Source organism: Myxine glutinosa, chromosome 6 (assembly GCF_964187855.1).
Source record: "Myxine glutinosa chromosome 6, kmMyxGlut1.1, whole genome shotgun sequence".
Classification (NCBI taxonomy): Eukaryota; Metazoa; Chordata; class Myxini; order Myxiniformes; family Myxinidae; genus Myxine; species Myxine glutinosa.
Window position 1 is genome coordinate 56,268,270 of NC_136266.1, and position 25,648 is coordinate 56,293,917.

The 25,648-nt window shown below is 40.6% G+C and overlaps 1 protein-coding gene and 1 long non-coding RNA gene across 3 annotated transcripts in view; both read right to left on the reverse strand.

Moving 5' to 3' along the window:
* The window catches only part of LOC137429804 (SKA complex subunit 1), a 97,941-nt gene that overhangs the window by 69,534 nt on the left and 2,759 nt on the right, over positions 1 to 25,648 (reverse strand). The gene's annotated exons all lie outside the window — the stretch shown is intronic.
* On the reverse strand, positions 15,551 to 17,439 carry LOC144892608 (uncharacterized). The gene is made up of 2 exons (XR_013623808.1): positions 16,155 to 17,439; positions 15,551 to 16,060 (listed from the first exon to the last, which is right to left on the reverse strand). It is a non-coding gene; the product is annotated as an uncharacterized LOC144892608 (long non-coding RNA).

The window sequence follows — 25,648 nt, forward strand, 5'->3', positions numbered from 1 at the left end:
AAGGTATGTTGAGTTGAGATGTGCAGAGTAGGCAAGATATTGCCAACAAACTGAGAAAATTACAAATTCCTGCCCAGTTGAAAATCAGGTCTGGCCAGCCAGTTCGTGAAAGGCTTGCGCGACGGACATTATTACCCGCAAACCCCACAACAATGTGACCAGTAATAATTGTAGAAAGAAGAGGAAGAAGAGCAGGAGGAGGAGGATTTAAACATTCACAGTTTATCAATGTTGTTGTGGTTTTGGGAAACCACTGAGAGGTAATGGCAACCACCATACAGGTCCCTTCGAATAGTTATTTCATAGCAGAACATTATCTTAGTCCCTTCCCCTTATTTTGGGTTAGTATGTCTTTATGCATTGGGGAGGGAAAGACAGACCCTCCACTCATAAGGGATATTTAGCCAGGCAGATGCATCAATAATGCATCCACAGTTATTGATTCAAAGTCTTGATGGACAGAAGACAGACCAATGACCATTGGGATATGCACCAGGTAAAAGTCTCTTTGAGAGGGCATGTGAAGGAGAAGCGACACTCCACCAATCAGGGCCTGAGAAAATTCAGGAGGAGCTTGTGGGGGCGGAGTGACAACCTTGACCAATCGGCAGTCCAGAAAACACCTCCCAACTCCACACCCCCACCCTCGGCAAGGGCTCAACAAAAGGCCTTGCGCACGTGCATTCTCTGGCTTTTATTCTCTCTTTGCCGGTTTCACTCAGCTCGTGTGCATCCGCTCTTGACTGGACCCTCTCACAGGCCTCTGCATGTGATTCACTCTCTTGGCCTTGGACTTTGTTGGCTGTGCACGTGGGCTCTCGGCCGGACCCCCTCACATCACAGGCCTCTGCACGTCATTCACTCTCTTGGCCGGTCTCTCCCTGTTATCTGTTGGCTGCCGGACTCCCTCTCGGTGCACGTGTGCCTGACTTGGACTCTTTCTGCATGTGCCTGTTTACCTGCCCATGTTTGTGCTGGGACTCCATGCCAAAGTTCGTGCTGGAGATCGCCTTTACCTGCTCGTGTTCGTGCTGGAGATCGCCTTTACCTGCTCGTGTTGGGGACTGCCGTTTGCCGACCAGGTGCTCGTTGTTGAGGTCGAGACAAAAGGCGTCATGAGGAGAAGCATCTGGTAGGATCGTGATCGCTTTGCTAACAGCTTCCTAACGTTCGTTTTCCCCTCCCCTCCCCCGTGAATGCGTGCTGGGCACCCTTGTTGTGTTTATTTGTAGTGATCATTCCGTCATTGTCACATACGCTACATCTCTGCCAAATTTTGTCCAAATCCGTCCACAACTGTTTGAGATATTTTGTTCACAAACGGACAAACGGACAAACAGGGGTGAAAACATAACCTCCATCCACCTTTGGTGGTGGAGGTAACTACAGGTACAGGCCCAGGTTGTGCTGCATATGCACCAATCATGATCCAAGGCAAAGTTTAAGTGACAGAATTCCAACAATCTATCAGAAAATATTAGAATAAGAATTCCAACAAAATCTAAATAAATATCGCATATTTTACTGATAAGTATAACTCAGCAAAAAGCAGGTGGCAGTGTGCCATCTGGTGGGTGTACCCATACTTCCGGATGCCAGCTTTTATAGAGAACACTGGATATAATAACTCGAACATAACGTAGTTGCCTTCAGTTTCTGTTCTGAGTTTGATCCCCAATGGAATTGGATCGTATCTGACCACAAACTGTCATCCTGATAAAACCAATGGTGGTTTTGAACCATAGAAGCATGGAATATTTATAGTAGGGAGGTTAAGCCAGATTCCCAAACCTGAGAGCCATGTTCTAGAATCTAGACACTCAAGGCCATGGTACCTTTCATTAAAGTAGGCCATTTTGGGTCGTACCCTGATCGAAACCCTACAATGAATACCACCGAAAATGTAATGTAAAAACACCCTGAAAGTTATTTGTGACTTCTTCTTCTGTTTGGATAAATGGCAGGTACTTAATATTCCGCCCTGCACCTCACCATCTCTGAGGCACCATCTCTGAGGATACACTTTCAAAATGCAGAAGTGCAATGTGCAAAGAGAAAGAGGCCACCAACCTATTTTCTGTAGGAAAGATAAAAGATCAAGTAAGTGGGAAAGATAAAGTAAGTCTTGTGTTGTTTCACTTCCTGGTAGAGCAGGACGGAGGAGTGCGGGGTGTCCTTCGATGTGGCTGAACAGCTGGAACGTAATCTGCATGCGAATCACCTCTTCAGTGGACTCACCAACATCTCTGTTAGGACCAAATGCACTCACGATGTTTTGACAGCAAAAACATCAAGACTGCCTGTTAAGTTATCATTGTTACCTGGAATAGGTAGATATTACCGTATTGTTCGGCACACAAGTCAATTTGGCTAAGTTCCCCATTTTTCTTTCCTTCATTCATAGATATAGTCGTGGCCAAAAATATTGGCACCCTTGCACTTTTTTCAAATAATGCACCATTTATTCCAGAAAATTGTCGAAATTAAATAATCTTTTGGTATCCACACATGTATTTCTTTGGTTTGCAATAGAACAAAACAAAAAAAAGATGAAAAAAATTACTAAATCTTAGCTTATTCCACACAGAAATCCTAACATGACCCAGACAATATTATTGGCACCTTTTAGAAGTTGTTAGAAATAATTAGATTTCAAGCAGGTGATTCTTGTACTGTGGAATTGAACTCACCTGTGGTGAGTTTCAGGTGCCTGCAATATAAAAATCACTCATTCAACCAGTTTGAATCGAGAAAAGGAGTCATTCTGCTGTTCTGTGTCACTGTATGTACCGCAATGAGCATGGAGAAAAGAAAGAAAACCAGAGAATTGTTTGAGGAGGTCAGACACAAGATTGTAGCCAAGCATGGACAATCTCAAGGTTACAAGTCAATCTCCAGAGACCTTGATGTTCCTGTGTCCACTGTACGCAATGTTATCAGGAAGTGTAAGGCCCATGGCACTCTAGCCAACCTCCTGGACATGGCTCCAAGAGAAAGCTTGATCGAAGATTGCAGCGAAGGATTGTTTGAATGGTGGAGAAAGCACCTCGACCTACTACTAAACAGATTCAAGCTGACCTTCAGACACAGGGTACGACAGTTTCAACTCGCATCATCCGTCGCCAATTCAATGAAAGGGGGTTCTATGGTAGGAGACCCAGGAGGACCCCACTGCTGAGAGAGAGACATAAGAAAGCCCGACTGGAGTTTGCAAAAACACACCTGAAGAAGTCCATTTCCTTCTGTGGAGAGATGAGACCAAATTAGAGCTTTTTGGTAACAGACATCGTCTCTATGTTTACAGAAAACAAAATGAAGCCTTCAAAGAAAAGAACACCTTCACTACAGTCAAAGATGGAGGAGGTTCATTAATGTTTTGGGGTTGCTGTGCTGCCTCTAGCACTGGGTACCTTGAATGTGTGCATGGCATCATGAAATCAGGAGATTACCAAGGCATTTTGGAGCACAATGTTCAACCAAGTGTCAGAAAGCTGGGTCTCCGTCGTAGGTCATGGGTCTTGCAGCAGGACAATGACCCCAAACACACTTCAAAAAGCACCCTGGAATGGTTCAAGACAAAACGCTGGACTGTTCTGAAGTGGCCAGCAATGAGTCCAGATCTAAATCCCATTGAATACCTGTGGGGAGATCTGAAAACAGCAGTTGGGAGAAGGCACCCTTCAAACCTGGGAGAACAGGAGCAGTTTGTATAAGACGAGTGGGACAAACTGTCAGTAGAGAGGTGGTGTAGGAAGCTCATCCATGGCTATAGGAAGCGCTTGTCTGCAGCTATTTTGTCCAAAGGCTGTGATACAAAATATTAAGTCTTGGGTGTCAATAATTTTCTCAATGCCATTTCTTTTTATTTTCTGATTTAAAATAGTCAGGTTCACTATGTTAACAAATATAATTTCGTTCAAAATGTTGGTAGATTAGCAAAACTATACATTTTTGGAATATTCAGAGCATGAGGAATCCAAAAATTAATGTTTACATTTGCGTAGACACCTTTGCGAAAATGACACTCAGGACAGTGATCAAGATAGTCAGGTTCACTATGTTAACAAATATAATTTCGTTCAAAATTTTGGGATTAGCAAACCTGTACATTTTTGGAATCTTCAGAGCATGGAGAATCTGAAAATCAATGTTGGCATTTGCACAGACACCTGCATGGCCGCCATTTTGGATTTTGAAAATGGCCGCCATAAAATACATATTTTGCGCGATCTCGGCTTCTAGTCAACCTAGAGACTTAATTAAATATGCTAATCCTATGTTTTCTGGGTCAAGGAATCAAATAAAGGCCTCAAAATAGTGCTCAGGATTATAGAAAAGCAACAAACAAGGGTAATTGAAAACCATTGTCTTTATATTTGTGATATAACTGTATTACATAATACATGATATTGCAAGTCCTTTGAAGTTATAGGTTGTTATAGGAAGTTATAGGTAGTATCAGATTGAACTACAAGTCCTATACACATGATCTACGAGGTCTATACCGTTCAGGAATATGCTTTTACAGATCTTCATCACTGTCCTGAGTGTCATTTTCGCAAAGGTGTCTACGCAAATGTAAACATTAATTTTTGGATTCCTCATGCTCTGAATATTCCAAAAATGTATAGTTTTGCTAATCTACCAAAATTTTGCACGAAAAGACATAGTGAACCTGACTAAAAGGATATATTAAGTTCTGAATCAAAAACAAAGGTGCTGTAATATTAACAGTGAAATAAAGAATTGTGGAGACCACATACTTTTGTAAATTTCAACTTATTTTTAGAGAAATTGAGAGTTATTTGAAAAAAAGTGCAAGGGTGCCAATATTTTTGGCCACGACTAAGTCGATTTAGAGTACAAGTCGAAGGTAGATCAACTACGGTAGTTAGCAAAACTGTCAGTCAAAACAATAGAGGTGTTGATTCCTCCCTGACACTCACAACTCATCACTCGATAGGTACTTCCAGGGTCATCAATATTAATGAGATATTTTGTGCATATTATTTGAATACGTTTTGAGACGACCTTTCAAATAAATTAAGAATGTAAATATGTTTTTCAACGTGGTTGTTATCATATAAAGTTACGGTATTCAAAACAATCCACAGAATAATTATCAGCACTGGGTCATTTGACATTTTGTCAGTCCCGAACACATTTCTCGCTCACACCGTATTTCCTGTGCGCAGCCATATTCCCGCCATTTTCCTCAGCAAACTTAACAACCTGCAACTTAAAAGGTGCCATGTATGCCTTGCGTGACTTTATGGGAGGCATTGAGATGACGTAGTAAGGATGTACACATATGATTGGGATTTAAAAGAATCGATCAAACTTAATTGGTGAGTGCATGCTCATTATTAGGCCCCGTTGGACTTGGTCCGAAACGAGGGCCAATTGATTTGGTCTCGTCTGTCCGTCCTTTCGCAACCATATCTCAGAGATACCTATATGGACCGATTTTGTTAATACTTTGTACAAAGACAATACATGACGGTATACATATGCAACACATCATTTTGTCTCGTGATGCGATCAAAGATGGCCGACTGGCGGCCATTTTAGTTGTACAAAACCCGATGTTGAACACATCCTCAACTATTCCTTGGACCATTCCCGATATTGTTCAAACATGGCACAAAGACAATACATGAGAGGATACATATGCAGACGATTTTCTTTTGTAATCCGGCCAAAGATGGCCAACAGCAAAATTACTAAAACCAAAGGGCGAATGACATTTTATGTCTTTTTCTTGTTCATTGGATAATTACCTCTGCCACCTAGGGCCGAAGAGATAGAGAGAGACACAGAGATAGAGATAGAGATAGAGAGAGATAGAGACACAAAGATAGAGATAGCGAGATAGAGACACAGAGATAGAGATACAGAGATAGAGACACAGAGATAGAGATACAGAGATAGAGATACAGAGACAGAGATACAGAGACAGAGATACAGAGATAGAGATACAGAGGCAGAGATACAGAGACAGAGATACAGAGATAGAGATACAGAGATAGAGATACAGAGACAGCGATACAGAGATAGAGATACAGAGATACAGAGACAGAGATACAGAGATAGAGATACAGAGATAGAGATAGAGATACAGAGATAGAGATAGAGATACAGAGATAGAGATACAGAGATAGAGGAGACACAGAGATAGAGAGAGATAGAGACACAGAGATAGAGATAGAGAGATAGAGACACAGAGATAGAGATACAGAGATAGAGACACAGAGATAGAGACACAGAGATAGAGACACAGAGATAGAGACACAGAGATAGAGAGATAGAGATAGAGATACAGAGATAGAGATACAGAGATAGAGACACAGAGATAGAGGGGACACAGAGATAGAGATAGAGATACAGAGATAGAGACACAGAGATAGAGACACAGAGATAGAGACACAGAGATAGAGATAGAGGAGACACAGAGATAGAGATAGAGGAGACAGAGATAGAGATAGAGGTAGAGGAGACACAGAGATAGAGATCGAGATAGAGGAGACAGAGATAGAGATAGAGGAGACACAGAGATAGAGATCGAGATAGAGGAGACACAGAGATAGAGACACAGAGATAGAGGAGACACAGAGATAGAGATAGAGATAGAGATACAGAGATAGAGGAGACACAGAGATAGAGATAGAGATAGAGATACAGAGATAGAGACACAGAGATAGAGATAGAGATACAGAGATAGAGATAGAGGAGACACAGAGATAGAGGAGACACAGAGATAGAGATAGAGATAGAGATAGAGATAGAGATAGAGATACAGAGATAGAGACACAGAGATAGAGATAGAGATACAGAGATAGAGACACAGAGATAGAGGAGACACAGAGATAGAGATAGATAGAGATACAGAGATAGAGACACAGAGATAGAGATAGAGATAGAGGAGACACAGAGATAGAGACACAGAGATAGAGATAGAGATACAGAGATAGAGATAGAGATACAGAGATAGAGATAGAGATAGAGATAGAGACACAGAGATAGAGATAGAGATACAGAGATAGAGACACAGCGATAGAGATAGAGATAGAGATGGAGACACAGAGATAGAGACACAGAGATGGAGATACAGAGATAGAGACACAGAGATAGAGATAGAGATAGAGGAGACACAGAGATAGAGATAGGGAGATAGAGATAGAGAGATCGAGATACAGAGATGGAGACACAGAGATAGAGACACAGAGATATAGATACAGAGATAGAGATAGAGAGATAGAGATACAGAGATGGAGACACAGAGATAGATATAGAGACACAGAGATAGAGACACAGAGATATAGACACAGAGATATAGACACAGAGATATAGACACAGAGATATAGACACAGAGATATAGATACAGAGATAGAGATAGAGAGATAGAGATAGAGATAGAGATACAGAGATGGAGACACAGAGATGGAGATAAAGACACAAAGATAGAGATACAGAGATAAAGACACAGAGATAGAGATAGAGAGATAGAGATAGAGATACAGAGATAGACATAGACAGAGACACAGAGATAGAGATAGATATAGAGACACAGAGATAGAGACACAGAGATAGAGACACAGAGATAGAGACACAGAGATAGAGATATAGAGATAGAGGAGACACAGAGATAGAGATAGAGACACAGAGATAGAGATGGAGACACAGAGATAGAGATATAGAGATAGAGGAGACACAGAGATAAAGATACAGAGAAAGAGATAGAGATACAGAGATAGACATAGAGACAGAGACACAGAGATAGAGATAGATATAGAGACACAGAGATAGAGACACAGAGATATAGATACAGAGATAGAGATAGAGAGATAGAGAGATAGAGATACAGAGATAGAGACACAGAGATAGAGACACAGAGATATAGATACAGATATAGAGATAGAGAGATAGAGAGATAGAGATACAGAGATAGAGACATGGAGATAGAGATGAAGACACAAAGATCGAGATACAGAGATAGAGACACAGAGATAGAGATACAGAGATAGAGACACAAAGATAGAGACACAGAGATAGAGAGATAGAGATACAGAGACAGAGATACAGAGATACAGAGATAGAGACACAGAGATAGAGACACAGAGAAAGAGACACAGAGATATAGATACAGAGATAGAGACACAGAGATAGAGAAACAGAGATAGAGAAACAGAGATAGAGATATAGAGAGAGAGGAGACACAGAGATAGAGACAGAGATAGAGATAGAGCTAGAGAGATAGAGACACAGAGATAGAGATACTTTGATAGAGATACAGAGATAGACATAGAGACAGAGACACAGAGATAGAGATAGATATAGAGACACAGAGATAGAGACACAGAGATAGAGACACAGAGATAGAGATATAGAGATAGAGGAGACACATAGATAGAGATACAGACACAGAGATAGAGATGGAGACACAGAGATAGAGATATAGAGATAGAGATAGAGGAGACACAGAGATAGAGACACAGAGATAGAGACACAGAGATAGAGATTTTGAGATAGAGGAGACACAGAGATAGAGACACAGAGATAGAGACATAGAGATAGAGATACAGAGATACAGAGATAGAGACACAGAGATAGAGATAGAGGAGACACAGAGATAGAGATAGAGATAGAGGAGACACAGAGATAGAGATAGAGGAGACACAGAGATAGAGATAGACACAGAGATAGAGATAAAGAGATAGAGGAGACACAGAGATAGAGATAGAGACACAGAGATAGAGATAGAGATAGAGGAGACACAGATATAGAGATAGAGATACAGAGATAGAGATAGAGATAGAGGAGACACAGAGATAGAGATAGAGATAGAGATAGAGGTAGAGGAGACACAGAGATAGAGATAGAGATAGAGGAGACACAGAGATAGAGATCGAGATAGAGGAGACAGAGATAGAGATAGAGGAGACACAGAGATAGAGATCGAGATAGAGGAGACACAGAGATAGAGACACAGAGATAGAGATAGAGACACAGAGATAGAGATAGAGATACAGAGATAGAGACACAGAGATAGAGATAGAGGGGACACAGAGATAGAGATAGAGATAGAGACACAGAGATAGAGATAGAGGAGACACAGAGATAGAGATCGAGATAGAGGAGACAGAGATAGAGATAGAGGAGACACAGAGATAGAGATCGAGATAGAGGAGACACAGAGATAGAGACACAAAGATAGAGGAGACACAGAGATAGATATAGAGATACAGAGATAGAGACACAGAGATAGAGATAGAGATACAGAGATAGAGATAGAGGAGACACAGAGATAGAGATACAGAGATAGAGACACAGAGACAGAGATAGAGATAGAGATAGAGAGATAGAGACACAGAGATAGAGATACTTTGATAGAGATACAGAGATAGAGATATAGAGATAGGGGAGACACAGAGATATAGATACAGACACAGAGATATAGAGATAGAGGAGACACAGAGATAGAGATACAGACACAGAGATAGAGATGGAGAAACAGAGATAGAGATATAGAGATAGAGGAGACACAGAGACAGAGACACAGAGATAGAGACATAGACATAGAGATAGAGATACAGAGATAGAGATAGAGATACAGAGATAGAGACACAGAGATAGAGGAGACACAGAGATAGAGATAGAGACACAGAGATAGAGATAGAGGAGACACAGAGATAGAGATAAAGAGATAGAGGAGACACAGAGATAGAGATAGAGACACAGAGATAGAGAGATAGAGATAGAGGAGACACAGAGATAGAGATAGAGATACAGAGATAGAGTCACAGAGATAGAGATAGAGATACAGAGATAGAGATAGAGATACAGAGATAGAGACACAGAGATAGAGATAGAGATAGAGAGACAGAGATAGAGATAGAGGAGACACAGAGATAGAGATAGAGACACAGAGATAGAGATAAAGAGATAGAGGAGACACAGAGATAGAGATAGAGACACAGAGATAGAGACACAGAGATAGAGATAGAGATAGAGGAGACACAGATATAGAGATAGAGATACAGAGATAGAGATAGAGGAGACACAGGGATAGAGATAGAGACACAGAGATAGAGACACAGAGATAGAGATACAGAGATAGAGATAGAGATACAGAGATACAGACACAGAGATAGAGATAGAGATAGAGGAGACACAGAGATAGAGATAGAGATACAGAGATAGAGATAGAGGAGACACAGAGATAGAGATAGAGATAGAGGAGACAGAGATAGAGATAGAGATAGAGATAGAGGAGACACAGAGATAGAGATAGAGATAGAGGAGACACAGAGGAGACGTAGAGATAGAAGAGACACAGAGATAGAGGAGACACAGAGATCGAGATAGAGATAGAGGAGACACAGAGATAGAGGAGACACAGAGATAGAGATAGAGATACAGAGATAGAGACACAGAGATAGAGATAGAGATAGAGGAGACACAGAGATAGAGATAGAGGAGACACAGAGATAGAGATAGAGATAGAGGAGACACAGAGATAGAGAAAGAGAGAGAGATAGAGATACAGAGATAGAGACACAGAGATAGAGGTAGAGATACAGAGATAGAGACACAGAGACAGAGATAGAGGAGACACAGAGATAGAGATAGAGAAAGAGATACAGAGATAGAGACACAGAGATAGAGATAGAGGAGACACAGAGATAGAGACACAGAGATAGAGATAGAGATAGAGGAGACACAGAGATAGAGACAGAGATAGAGATAGAGACACAGAGATAGAGATAGAGACACAGAGATAGAGATAGAGATACAGAGATAGAGACACAGAGATAGAGATACAGATAGAGGAGACACAGAGATAGAGATACAGAGATAGAGACACAGAGATAGAGATAGAGACACAAAGATAGAGATACAGAGATAGAGATAGAGAAACAGAGATAGAGATACAGAGATCGAGATAGAGACACAGAGATAGAGATATGGAGATAGAGGAGACACAGAGATAGAGACACAGAGATAGAGATAGAGATACAGAGATAGAGAAAGAGTTAGAGACACAGAGATAGAGATAGAGATAGAGATAGAGAGATAGAGACACAGAGATAGAGATAGAGGAGACACAGAGATAGAGACACAGAGATAGATAGAGACACAGAGATAGAGATAGAGACACAGAGATAGAGATAGAGATACAGAGATAGAGACACAGAGATAGAGATAGAGATAGAGGGGACACAGAGATAGAGATAGAGATACAGAGATAGAGACACAGAGATAGAGACACAGAGATAGAGATAGAGGAGACACAGAGATAGAGATAGAGATAGAGGAGACAGAGATAGAGATAGAGGTAGAGGAGACACAGAGATAGAGATAGAGATAGAGGAGACACAGAGATAGAGATCGAGATAGAGGAGACAGAGATAGAGACAGAGGAGACACAGAGATAGAGATCGAGATAGAGGAGACACAGAGATAGAGACACAGAGATAGAGGAGACACAGAGATAGAGATAGAGATAGAGATACAGAGATAGAGACACAGAGATAGAGATAGAGATACAGAGATAGAGATAGAGGAGACACAGAGATAGAGGAGACACAGAGATAGAGATAGAGATAGAGATAGAGATACAGAGATAGAGACACAGAGATAGAGATAGAGATACAGAGATAGAGACACAGAGATAGAGGAGACACAGAGATAGAGATAGATAGAGATACAGAAATAGAGACACAGAGATAGCGATAGAGATAGAGGAGACACAGAGATAGAGACACAGAGATAGAGATAGAGATACAGAGATAGAGATAGAGATACAGAGATAGAGATAGAGATAGAGATAGAGACACAGAGATAGAGATAGAGATACAGAGATAGAGACACAGCGATAGAGATAGAGATAGAGATGGAGACACAGAGATAGAGACACAGAGATGGAGATACAGAGATAGAGACACAGAGATAGAGATAGAGATAGAGGAGACACAGAGATAGAGATAGAGAGATAGAGATAGAGAGATCGAGATACAGAGATGGAGACACAGAGATAGAGACACAGAGATAGAGACACAGAGATATAGATACAGAGATAGAGATAGAGAGATAGAGATACAGAGATGGAGACACAGAGATAGATATAGAGACACAGAGATAGAGACACAGAGATATAGACACAGAGATATAGACACAGAGATATAGACACAGAGATATAGACACAGAGATATAGACACAGAGATATAGATACAGAGATAGAGATAGAGAGATAGAGATAGAGATAGAGATACAGAGATGGAGACACAGAGATGGAGATAAAGACACAAAGATAGAGATACAGAGATAAAGACACAGAGATAGAGATAGAGAGATAGAGATAGAGATACAGAGATAGACATAGACAGAGACACAGAGATAGAGATAGATATAGAGACACAGAGATAGAGACACAGGGATAGAGACACAGAGATAGAGACACAGAGATAGAGACACAGAGATAGAGACACAGAGATAGAGATATAGAGATAGAGGAGACACAGAGATAGAGATAGAGACACAGAGATAGAGATGGAGACACAGAGATAGAGATATAGAGATAGAGGAGACACAGAGATAAAGATACAGAGAAAGAGATAGAGATACAGAGATAGACATAGAGACAGAGACACAGAGATAGAGATAGATATAGAGACACAGAGATAGAGACACAGAGATATAGATACAGAGATAGAGATAGAGAGATAGAGAGATAGAGATACAGAGATAGAGACACAGAGATAGAGACACAGAGATATAGATACAGATATAGAGATAGAGAGATAGAGAGATAGAGATACAGAGATATAGACACGGAGATAGAGATGAAGACACAAAGATCGAGATACAGAGATAGAGACACAGAGATAGAGATACAGAGATAGAGACACAAAGATAGAGACACAGAGATAGAGAGATAGAGATACAGAGAGACAGAGATACAGAGATACAGAGATAGAGACACAGAGATAGAGACACAGAGAAAGAGACACAGAGATATAGATACAGAGATAGAGACACAGAGATAGAGAAACAGAGATAGAGATATAGAGAGAGAGGAGACACAGAGATAGAGACAGAGATAGAGATAGAGCTAGAGAGATAGAGACACAGAGATAGAGATACTTTGATAGAGATACAGAGATAGACATAGAGACAGAGACACAGAGATAGAGATAGATATAGAGACACAGAGATAGAGACACAGAGATAGAGACACAGAGATAGAGATATAGAGATAGAGGAGACACATAGATAGAGATACAGACACAGAGATAGAGATGGAGACACAGAGATAGAGATATAGAGATAGAGATAGAGGAGACACAGAGATAGAGACACAGAGATAGAGACACAGAGATAGAGACACAGAGATAGAGATTTTGAGATAGAGGAGACACAGAGATAGAGACACAGAGATAGAGACATAGAGATAGAGATACAGAGATACAGAGATAGAGACACAGAGATAGAGATAGAGGAGACACAGAGATAGAGATAGAGATAGAGGAGACACAGAGATAGAGATAGAGGAGACACAGAGATAGAGATAGACACAGAGATAGAGATAAAGAGATAGAGGAGACACAGAGATAGAGATAGAGACACAGATATAGAGATAGAGATAGAGGAGACACAGATATAGAGATAGAGATACAGAGATAGAGATAGAGATAGAGGAGACACAGAGATAGAGATAGAGATACAGAGATAGAGACACAGAGATAGAGATAGAGACACAGAGATAGAGATAGAGGAGACACAGAGATAGAGATAGAGATAGAGGAGACACAGAGATAGAGATAGAGATAGAGGTAGAGGAGACACAGAGATAGAGATAGAGATAGAGGAGACACAGAGATAGAGATCGAGATAGAGGAGACAGAGATAGAGATAGAGGAGACACAGAGATAGAGATCGAGATAGAGGAGACAGAGATAGAGATAGAGGAGACACAGAGATAGAGATCGAGATAGAGGAGACACAGAGATAGAGACACAGAGATACAGAGATAGAGATAGAGGAGACACAGAGATAGAGGAGACACAGAGATAGAGATAGAGATAGAGATAGAGATAGAGATAGAGACACAGAGATAGAGATAGAGATAGAGATATAGAGATAGAGACACAGAGATAGAGATAGAGATAGAGGAGACACAGAGATAGAGATAGAGATACAGAGATAGAGACACAGAGATAGAGATAGAGATAGAGGAGATGCAGAGATAGAGACACAGAGATAGAGATAGAGATACAGAGATAGAGATACAGAGATAGAGATAGAGATAGAGACACAGAGATCGAGATAGAGATACAGAGATAGAGACACAGCGATAGAGATAGAGATAGAGGAGACATAGAGATAGAGATAGAGATAGAGACACAGAGATAGAGATACAGAGATAGAGACACAGAGATAGAGATAGAGATAGAGGAGACACAGAGATAGAGATAGAGACACAAAGATAGAGACACAGAGATAGAGATAGAGACACAGAGATAGAGATAGAGACACAGAGATAGAGATATGGAGATCGAGGAGACACAGAGATAGAGATACAGAGATAGAGATACAGAGATGGAGACACAGAGATAGAGACACAGAGATAGAGACACAGAGATATAGATACAGAGATAGAGATACAGAGATAGAGAGATAGAGATAGAGAGATAGAGATGGAGAGATGGAGACACAGAGATAGATACACAGAGATACAGAGATAGAGATAGAGATAGATACACAGAGATACAGAGATAGAGATAGAGATAGAGAGATACAGAGATGGAGACACAGAGATAAAGACACAAAGATAGAGATACAGAGATAGAGATACAGAGATAGAGACACAGAGATAGAGACACAGAGATAGAGACACAGAGATAGAGACACAGAGATAGAGACACAGAGATAGAGACACAGAGATAGAGACACAGAGATAGAGATAGAGAGATAGAGATACAGAGACAGAGATACAGAGATACAGAGATAGAGGCACAGAGATAGAGACACAGAGATAAAGATACAGAGATAGAGACACAGAGATAGAGATACTTTGATAGAGATAGAGATACAGAGATAGACATAGAGACAGAGACACAGAGATAGAGACAGATATAGAGACACAGAGATAGAGACACAGAGATAGAGACATAGAGATATAGGCCATGGGCCACATATGGTCCACGAGCATCCCCCCCACCTCTAAACCAAACCAACTTTTTTTGAAGCCCAGAGGCATACTAAACACGATTCCAAATGTTACCAAGAAAAATTTAGGGATGCAATGCCCATTTCGGCTCAACAAAGTAGGGTACCCTCATAATTATGCCGACGCTCTCCGACGTCGACCGAACTTTGACTACTGATTATAATCTTCCACCAGAGGCCTCAAATAGCTCCTATTTCAATATATGATATACCAAATGAAAGATTATGAGCTGTTCTTTTTGAATATGTGGTAAATGAAACTATTGGGACAACTAGTTAAATAAACAGCTCTGCGGAACACAATAATTCAACCCGCGACTGCTTCTTCAATGAAATATTGGTATTTATTTCACAATCAGATTTTTTAACATTTATTTACATGGAAACTTTTCAATGTTGTATTAATCTCTTCATCGTGTATTACATTTGCTTTCAGGCGATACCTTCATATTTTTTCTAACAAGAGCCAATCTGAAATAACAGCCATTTGAATGTTTTAGATTCAACGTTTTGGAACGTTAACATGTACTATATTAACAATCCAGTTGCACAGCAATACCTATATTACATAACGTTTTTATATGCATATATACTAAACTGATTTTAAATTTCTTTTGTTGAGAATACAAGATACTAAGCAAACATGTTTATTTATTTTAATCAATAGTTGTGACTCTATCCAATATGGCCATCACATAGTGCCAAAAATCGCTTAACCCTCAAAGCTTTGACAAAGAGAATGTACACATATTCTGCTAAACATGTTTGTTACACACACAATACTAAAAAAAACCACACACACACACACCCCTAAACACACACACCTACACACCTACACACCTACACACCTACACACACACACACACACACACACACACACACACACACACACACACACACACACACACACACACACACACACACACACACACACACACACACACACACCCACCAATAAGCCGTTTGCCCGGGTGTGGTGCCCACAGCCATCGGCGGTCACAGACACACAGACATTTCATTTTGAATTATACATATCAAATATAACATAAAACACAGGAACACATCTGGTTAATCAATTACATTATAGACAAATTTGAAACATGGATAAACATGATTTAGTGTTCATTCTATGTCACTGTCTGTTTCATCTCCATCCAGGGTACTGTTCTCAGCCATGAGTGCATCATCATCATCATCGTCGTCGTCGTCGTTATCGTCGTCGTTGACTGTACCAGGAGCAACGGTACGGGCTAGATCCGAGAGTTGTGCAGGCAACATAGTTCCGTCATACCACAGAGGTTCGAGATGCTCGTCTGTTTGTGTCCATCCGTGGCCATTGTGTGCCAGCGGAACATCAGGTTTAGGGATATGTGCTCGTTTCCAGATTCCCACTTGATAGTTGACTCGCGCAATGTGCTGAAGCAAGCTTCTTCTTCAGGGAGGTAAAGTGGCCATGTCGATGTTTTGTGAAGGCGTTAGTATCTCATCACGAGCACATAGCTCATTTATCCTGAGGAGTCGCAGGTCATCCACTTTTAAAACCCTTGGTCTACCATAGATGGCACATGTGAAGGCTTCAAGGTCATCCAGAAGCTGTGAAGGAATGTCCCAAGTATCACCCAGCTGTGCCAACACTGGAACATATCGAGGGATTTTCAGCAGTGTTTTCATAGGCTTTACTTTTCCTATCCCTCTGAATGCACTTGTTGTATCACAGCCGCAAAAGGCATGCAGAGCCATGAGAGCCGTGCAGTATTCGTGGGAGTAGTTATGGGCCAGTTCTGAGATATTGATCAGCTTCTTTTTATTCCCTGTTCCTGTGTCAAAGAGGACTGTGATATCAGCCAGTCGGTGTGCATAGTGCAATAGAATGAAGAAGACGTCTGTGTCAGGACTTTTCACTCGCACATAGTTGAAGTTCTTGCTTTGAGCATACTCACAGTAGAGTATAATCCTCGAGTCTGTTTCTTCTTGTGATGAGGTCATCGAATCTAATAAGTGTGATGAAGTTGTTGTCCCATCTTCAGATGTCAGCTTATGTGGCACCCCATCACATATCAGTATCACGTTTCGTCCATGAAGCTTTGAGGCATACTCATCCGTTCTCCACAACCTGAGCAACATCTGGATAAATTGAAGTTTGTTCTCGTCATTTGACAGGAACTGTTTCCAGTCTGGAGGCTTCTTGGTCGCTCCTCCTTTGATGATCAATTTGTTCCTAACACCTCTCCTCTTCCGTTCCATTGCTTTAACAGAGGTTGGCAGGTACATGTCTGTGCTGAATATGACGTTGTGAGTGTTTGACATGGTGTCAAAAACTTTAGAGCAGATTTCACTGAAGCTTCCGGGAAGATCTTTGAGATAGTAGAAGCATGCATTGCCATCATGCACAGTGAGGGTGTCGTTCTCTGGTGGTATGATGGCATTCTCACACTCCTTGGTCAAGTGGTGAAAGGCTTTACTCTTGTCTGTTTTCGCGAGAAATCCATCTGAAGTCCCAAGGCTGTAAGAAACTGGAGTCAGGGGATACGTCATCAGCTCCTTGAGATCGAGTTGTAGTCCTTCGTTTTGAGACTTCATGAATAGCTTGAAAGCAACATTGCCTTGTTGTTTGTATTGTATGACTTTTTGCTTTCCTGAGCTGATGATTGATACCTTGTTCATGCTTCCCAATGTCCGCAAGTTCATTCGTTTTACGGGCTCAAAGAACTTGCTGTCAGTCTGGAGTCGCTCGATAAAATGAATGCTTCTTTAGCACGTCTGCCCAGGTTCTCAGCTGCTAGTACGTCCTTGACAACATCATCCGATGCTGCTGCACCAGACGAAAGGATCAGGAGTTTATCTTTGGTTTCCACGTCAAATGGATTCAAGAAGCTTTCAATAGCCTCGCAAGTTTTCACAACATTTTTCTCACTTCGAAGGATCTCTGTGGGGCGAACGTCTCGATGTTTCATTCCCTCTCCAGAGTCGGCCAGCATATTTGCCATGCTGAGAGTAGCATTAACATACTGCGACCTTGCATGTATGGTTCTCACCCAGCGCTGGTAGGCACTGTAATTCGTCATTATACCTGAAATTCCTGTACCTCCACCACCATGAGACTTGGCATGACGCATAAACGTTTCTTCCATGGTCTTGTCCACGTCACACCTATTGCCAGGGATAAACGAACGTGCCACACTTATGGCACCCCTCTCAAGGAGTTCCTCTGCTCCAGGATGAGATGTTTCTATGTTGGCTATGAAGACTGAAAAGAAGGTCGTGTAGCGAGCATAGTTTTGTGCTCCAAAGCTGAAAAACAAGTCGCTCATCTGGCTGATACACTGAGAGTAGAGCTGAAAGTTGTTCACCTTTACTGCCTCAATCAGCGATAGTACGAGACCAAAATGATCCATGTAGCTAATCCACAGCTGAGCTGTTTTCCCTAGCTTTCCAGATCGAACTTCACTGCAAAATTTGGCATATCGCTTGATGTGCTCAGTGATGCTCTCGTCAGATAGAACTGCATTCAGGTTTTCCGCATTTGGCGAATCAATCAAATGTGTTAGTCTATCCCTTGAGTCATCAGGGAGACTGGTCATCAGAAGGTCAGCATTGTCCTGTTTGCTGAACTGTTCCATGAGTAGTCGTTGCAGTGACTCTAACATGACCTTGTGGCAATGCATTGCTCTTTCATAATGTTTTCCAGTCATCACACCTGTCAGTGAACCAGAACCAATCAACCCAGCTTCTAGCAGGATATCAGACAGACCAGAGCCAAACATCTTCTTGCCGATCACTTTCAGATATGCGCAGGCGAGATGAAAGGTTCCAATCAACACGATGTGTCTCTCGTATCGTATTGGGTTGTTCCATATCAGGGGGAATGCCTTCATGCACTATTTTGCTTAAGTTAATAACAGGGGTTATTTATCCATATATCAAGATATCCATTATTTATAATTAGTATAATCTGCAAATAGAAAACTTAAATATGTAAATTGACAGCAGTTAAACTTAATTAATTCAAATGGTTGTTACCTGTTTTCTTCCATATTGAGGAGAGATCTTAACTATGTATTTAAAACATTCATTTGTGGAAAATGAATCTGAAATGCAACTAAAATAGGCATTTGTTACATATTCATTTCTTTTAGTGACAATCCCCATAGTTGTAGGAGAGGGCACTGTCATGTCACTTTTGGTGGCAAATTTGGATTTTGCTAGCTAGTGACAATTTTTCTTGTGATCTAAAAAGTGAATCAATTAATTACAATGCATATAAAAACATTACGGGATCACGCCGATGGGTATTGCCTGCATAACTGGATTCAATATAGTGCATGTTAACGTTCCACAACGTTGAATCTAAAACATTCAAATGGCTGTTATTTCAGATTGGCTCTTGTTAGAAAAAATATGAAGGTATCGCCTGAAAGCAAATGTAATACACGATGAAGAGATTAATACAACATTGAAAAGTTTCCATGTAAATAAATGTTAAAAAATCTGATTGTGAAATAAATACCAATATTTCATTGAAGAAGCAGTCGCGGGTTGAATTATTGTGTTCCGCAGAGCTGTTTATTTAACTAGTTGTCCCAATAGTTTCATTTACCACATATTCAAAAAGAACAGCTCATAATCTTTCATTTGGTATATCATATATTGAAATAGGAGCTATTTGAGGCCTCTGGTGGAAGATTATAATCAGTAGTCAAAGTTCGGTCGACGTCGGAGAGCGTCGGCATAATTATGAGGGTACCCTACTTTGTTGAGCCGAAATGGGCATTGCATCCCTAAATTTTTCTTGGTAACATTTGGAATCGTGTTTAGTATGCCTCTGGGCTTCAAAAAAAGTTGGTTTGGTTTAGAGGTGGGGGGGATGCTGGTGGACCATATGTGGCCCATGGCCTAATAGAGACATAGAGATAGAGGAGACACAGAGATCGAGATACAGACACAGAGATCGAGATATAGAGATAGAGGAGACACAGAGATAGAGATACAGAGAGATAGAGATACAGAGATAGACATAGAGACAGAGACACAGAGATAGAGATAGATATAGAGACACAGAGATAGAGACACAGAGATATAGATACAGAGATAGAGATACAGAGATAGAGATAGAGACACAGAGATAGAGATAGAGAGATAGAGAGATAGAGATAGAGACACAAAGATAGAGATACAGAGATAGAGATAGAGACACAGAGATAGAGATACAGAGATAGAGACACAGAGATAGAGATACAGAGATAGAGACACAGAGATAGAGACACAGAGATAGAGACACAGAGATAGAGACACAGAGATAGAGATACAGAGATAGAGATAGAGAGATAGAGATACAGAGACAGAGACACAGAGATAGAGATATAGAGATAGAGGAGACACAGAGATAGAGACACAGAGATATAGATACAGAGATAGAGATAGAGATACAGAGATAGACATAGAGACAGAGACACAGAGATAGAGATAGATATAGAGACACAGAGATAAAGACACAGAGATAGAGACACAGAGATAGAGACACAGAGATATAGACACAGAGATATAGACACAGAGATATAGACACAGAGATAGAGATAGAGAGATAGAGATATAGATATAGAGATACAGAGATGGAGACACAAAGATAGAGATACAGAGATAGAGATCGAGACACAGAGATAGAGATACAGAGATAGTGACACAGAGATAGAGACACAGAGATCGAGACACAGAGATCGAGACACAGAGATCGAGACACAGAGATAGAGACACAGAGATAGAGACACAGAGATAGAGACACAGAGATAGAGACACAGAGATAGAGACACAGAGATAGAGACACAGAGATAGAGACACAGAGATAGAGACACAGAGATAGAGACACAGAGATAGAGACACAGAGATAGAGACACAGAGATAGAGACACAGAGATAGAGACACAGAGATAGAGACACAGAGATAGAGACACAGAGATAGAGACACAGAGATAGAGACACAGAGATAGAGACACAGAGATAGAGACACAGAGATAGAGACACAGAGATAGAGACACAGAGATAGAGACACAGAGATAGAGACACAGAGATAGAGACACAGAGATAGAGATAGAGAGATAGAGATACAGAGATACAGAGATAGAGGCACAGAGATAGAGACACAGAGATAGAGACACAGAGATATAGATACAGAGATAGAGACACAGAGATAGAGATAGAGATAGAGGAGACACAGAGATAGAGATAGAGATAGAGGAGACACAGAGATAGAGATAGAGACACAGAGATAGAGATATAGACACAGAGATAGAGACACAGAGATAGAGATACAGATATAGAGACACAGAGATAGAGACACAGAGATAGAGACACAGAGATAGAGACACAGAGATAGAGACACAGAGATAGAGATAGAGAGATCGAGATACAGAGACAGAGACACAGAGATAGAGATATAGAGACAGAGGAGACACAGAGATAGAGATAGAAATAGAGATAGAGACACAGAGATAGAGATACTTTGATAGAGATAGAGATATAGAGATAGACATAGAGACAGAGACACAGAGATATAGAGATAGAGGAGACACAGAGATAGAGACACAGAGATAGAGACACAGAGATAGAGACACAGAGATAGAGACACAGAGATAGAGATAGAGGAGACACAGAGATAGAGATAGAGATAGAGGAGACACAGAGATAGAGATAGAGATACAGAGATAGAGATACAGAGATAGAGACACAGAGATGGAGATAGAGACAGAGACACAGAGATAGAGACACAGAGATAGAGACACAGAGATAGAGACACAGAGATAGAGACACAGAGATATAGATACAGAGATATAGATACGGAGATAGAGACACGGAGATAGAGATAGAGACACAAAGATAGAGACACAGAGATAGAGACACAGAGATAGAGACACAGAGATAGAGACACAGAGATAGAGACACAGAGATAGAGACACAGAGATAGAGACACAGAGATAGAGACACAGAGATAGAGACACAGAGATAGAGACACAGAGATAGAGACACAGAGATAGAGACACAGAGATAGAGACACAGAGATAGAGACACAGAGATAGAGATACAGAGATAGAGATAGAGAGATCGAGATACAGAGACAGAGATACAGAGATAGAGGAGACACAGAGATAGAGATACAGAGATAGAGACAGAGATACAGAGACAGAGATACAGAGAGAGAGATACAGAGATAGAGATACAGAGATAGAGATACAGAGATAGAGATAGAGATACAGAAATAGAGGAGACACAGAGATAGAGATACAGAGATAGAGACACAGAGATAGAGACATAGAGATAGAGATATAGAGATAGAGGAGACACAGAGATAGAGACACAGAGATACAGACACAGAGATAGAGATACAGAGATAGAGGAGACACAGAGATAGAGATACAGAGATAGAGATAGAGATACAGAGATAGACAGAGAGACAGAGACACAGAGATAGAGATAGATATAGAGACACAGAGATAGAGACACAGAGATAGAGACACAGAGATATAGATACAGAGATAGAGATACAGAGATAGAGATAGAGATAGAGAGATAGAGATATAGAGATAGAGACACGGAGATAGAGATCGAGACACAAAGATAGAGATACAGAGATAGAGATAGAGATACAGAGATAGACATAGAGACAGAGACACAGAGATAGAGATAGATATAGAGACACAGAGATAGAGACACAGACATAGAGACACAGAGATATAGATACAGAGATAGAGATAGAGAGATAGAGATAGAGATAGAGAGATAGAGATAGAGAGATAGAGATACAGAGATGGAGACACAGAGAGAGAGATGGAGACACAAAGATAGAGATACAGAGATAGAGATCGAGACACAGAGATAGAGATACAGAGATAGAGACACAGAGATAGAGACACAGAGATAGAGACACAGAGATAGAGACACAGAGATAGAGACACAGAGATAGAGACACAGAGATAGAGACACAGAGATAGAGATAGAGAGATAGAGATACAGAGATACAGAGATAGAGGCACAGAGATAGAGACACAGAGATAGAGACACAGAGATATAGATACAGAGATAGAGACACAGAGATAGAGACACAGATATAGAGATAGAGATAGAGAGACAGAGGAGACACAGAGATAGAGATAGAAATAGAGAGATAGAGACACAGAGATAGAGATACTTTGATGGAGATAGAGATACAGAGATAGACATAGCAGAGATATAGAGATAGAGGAGACACAGAGATAGAGACACAGAGATAGAGACACAGAGAAAGAGATAGAGGAGACACAGAGATAGAGATAGAGACACAGAGATAGAGACACAGAGATAGAGATAGAGATAGAGGAGACACAGAGATAGAGATAGAGATAGAGGAGACACAGAGATAGAGATAGAGATACAGAGATAGCGATACAGAGATAGAGACACAGAGATAGAGACACAGAGATAGAGACATAGAGATATAGACACAGAGATAGAGACACAGAGATAGAGACACAGAGATAGAGACACAGAGATAGAGACACAGAGATAGAGACACAGAGATAGAGACACAGAGATAGAGACACAGAGATAGAGACACAGAGATAGAGATACAGAGATATAGATACAGAGATAGAGACACGGAGATAGAGATAGAGACACAAAGATAGAGATACAGAGATAGAGATAGAGACACAGAGATAGAGATACAGATACAGAGACACAGAGATAGAGACACAGAGATAGAGACACAGAGATAGAGACACAGAGATAGAGACACAGAGATAGAGATACAGAGATAGAGATAGAGAGATCGAGATACAGAGACAGACACACAGAGATAGAGATATAGAGACAGAGGAGACACAGAGATAGAGATAGAAATAGAGAGATAGAGACACAGAGATAGATACTTTGATAGAGATAGAGATACAGAGATAGACACAGAGATAGAGACACAGAGATAGAGATAGAGGAGACACAGAGATAGAGATAGAGATAGAGGAGACACAGAGATATAGATGGAGATACAGAGATAGAGACACAGAGATAGAGACACAGAGATATAGATACAGAGATATAGATACAGAGATATAGATACAGAGATAGAGACACGGAGATAGAGATAGAGACACAAAGATAGAGATACAGAGATAGAGATAGAGACACAGAGATAGAGATACAGAGATAGAGACACAGAGATAGAGACACAGAGATATAGATACAGAGATATAGATACAGAGATAGAGACACGGAGATAGAGATAGAGACACAAAGATAGAGATACAGAGATAGAGATAGAGACACAGAGATAGAGATACAGAGATTGAGACACAGAGATAGAGACACAGAGATAGACACAGAGATAGAGACACAGAGATAGAGACACAGAGATAGAGACACAGAGATAGAGACACAGAGATCGAGATACAGAGACAAAGATACAGAGATAGAGACACAGAGATAGAGACACAGAGATATAGATACAGAGATAGAGATAGAGATAGATAAAGAGACACAGAGATAGAGACACAGAGATAGAGACACAGAGATAGAGACACAGAGATATAGATACAGAGATATAGATACAGAGATAGAGATGGAGAGATAGAGATACAGAGATAGAGACACGGAGATAGAGATAGAGACACAAAGATAGAGATACAGAGATAGAGATAGAGACACAGAGATAGAGATACAGAGATAGAGATAGAGACACAGAGATAGAGATAGAGAGATCGAGATCGAGATACAGAGACAGAGAGATAGAGAGATAGAGATACAGAGACAGAGATACAGAGATAGAGATAGAGATACAGAGATAGAGATACAGAAATAGAGGGGAGACAGAGATAGAGATACAGAGATAGAGACACAGAGATAGAGATACAGAAATAGAGGAGACACAGAGATAGAGATACAGAGATAGAGACATAGAGATAGAGATAGAGATAGAGACAGAGAGATAGAGATACAGAGATAGAGACACAGAGATAGAGACACAGAGATACAGAGATACAGAGATAGAGATACAGAGATAGACATAGAGACAGAGACACAGAGATAGAGATAGAGATATAGAGATAGAGGAGACACAGAGATAGAGACACAGAGATAGAGATATAAAGATAGAGGAGACATAGAGATAGAGATAGAGACACAGAGATAGAGACACAGAGATAGAGATAGAGGAGACACAGAGGTAGAGATAGAGACACAGAGATAGAGATACAGAGATAGAGACACAGAGATAGAGATAGAGACACAGAGATAGAGATAGAGACACAGAGATAGAGATAGAGACACAGAGATAGAGACACAGAGATAGAGATAGAGGAGACACAGAGATAGAGATAGAGATAGAGGAGACACAGAGATAGAGATAGAGACACAAAGATAGAGATACAGAGATAGAGATAGAGAGATAGAGATAGAGA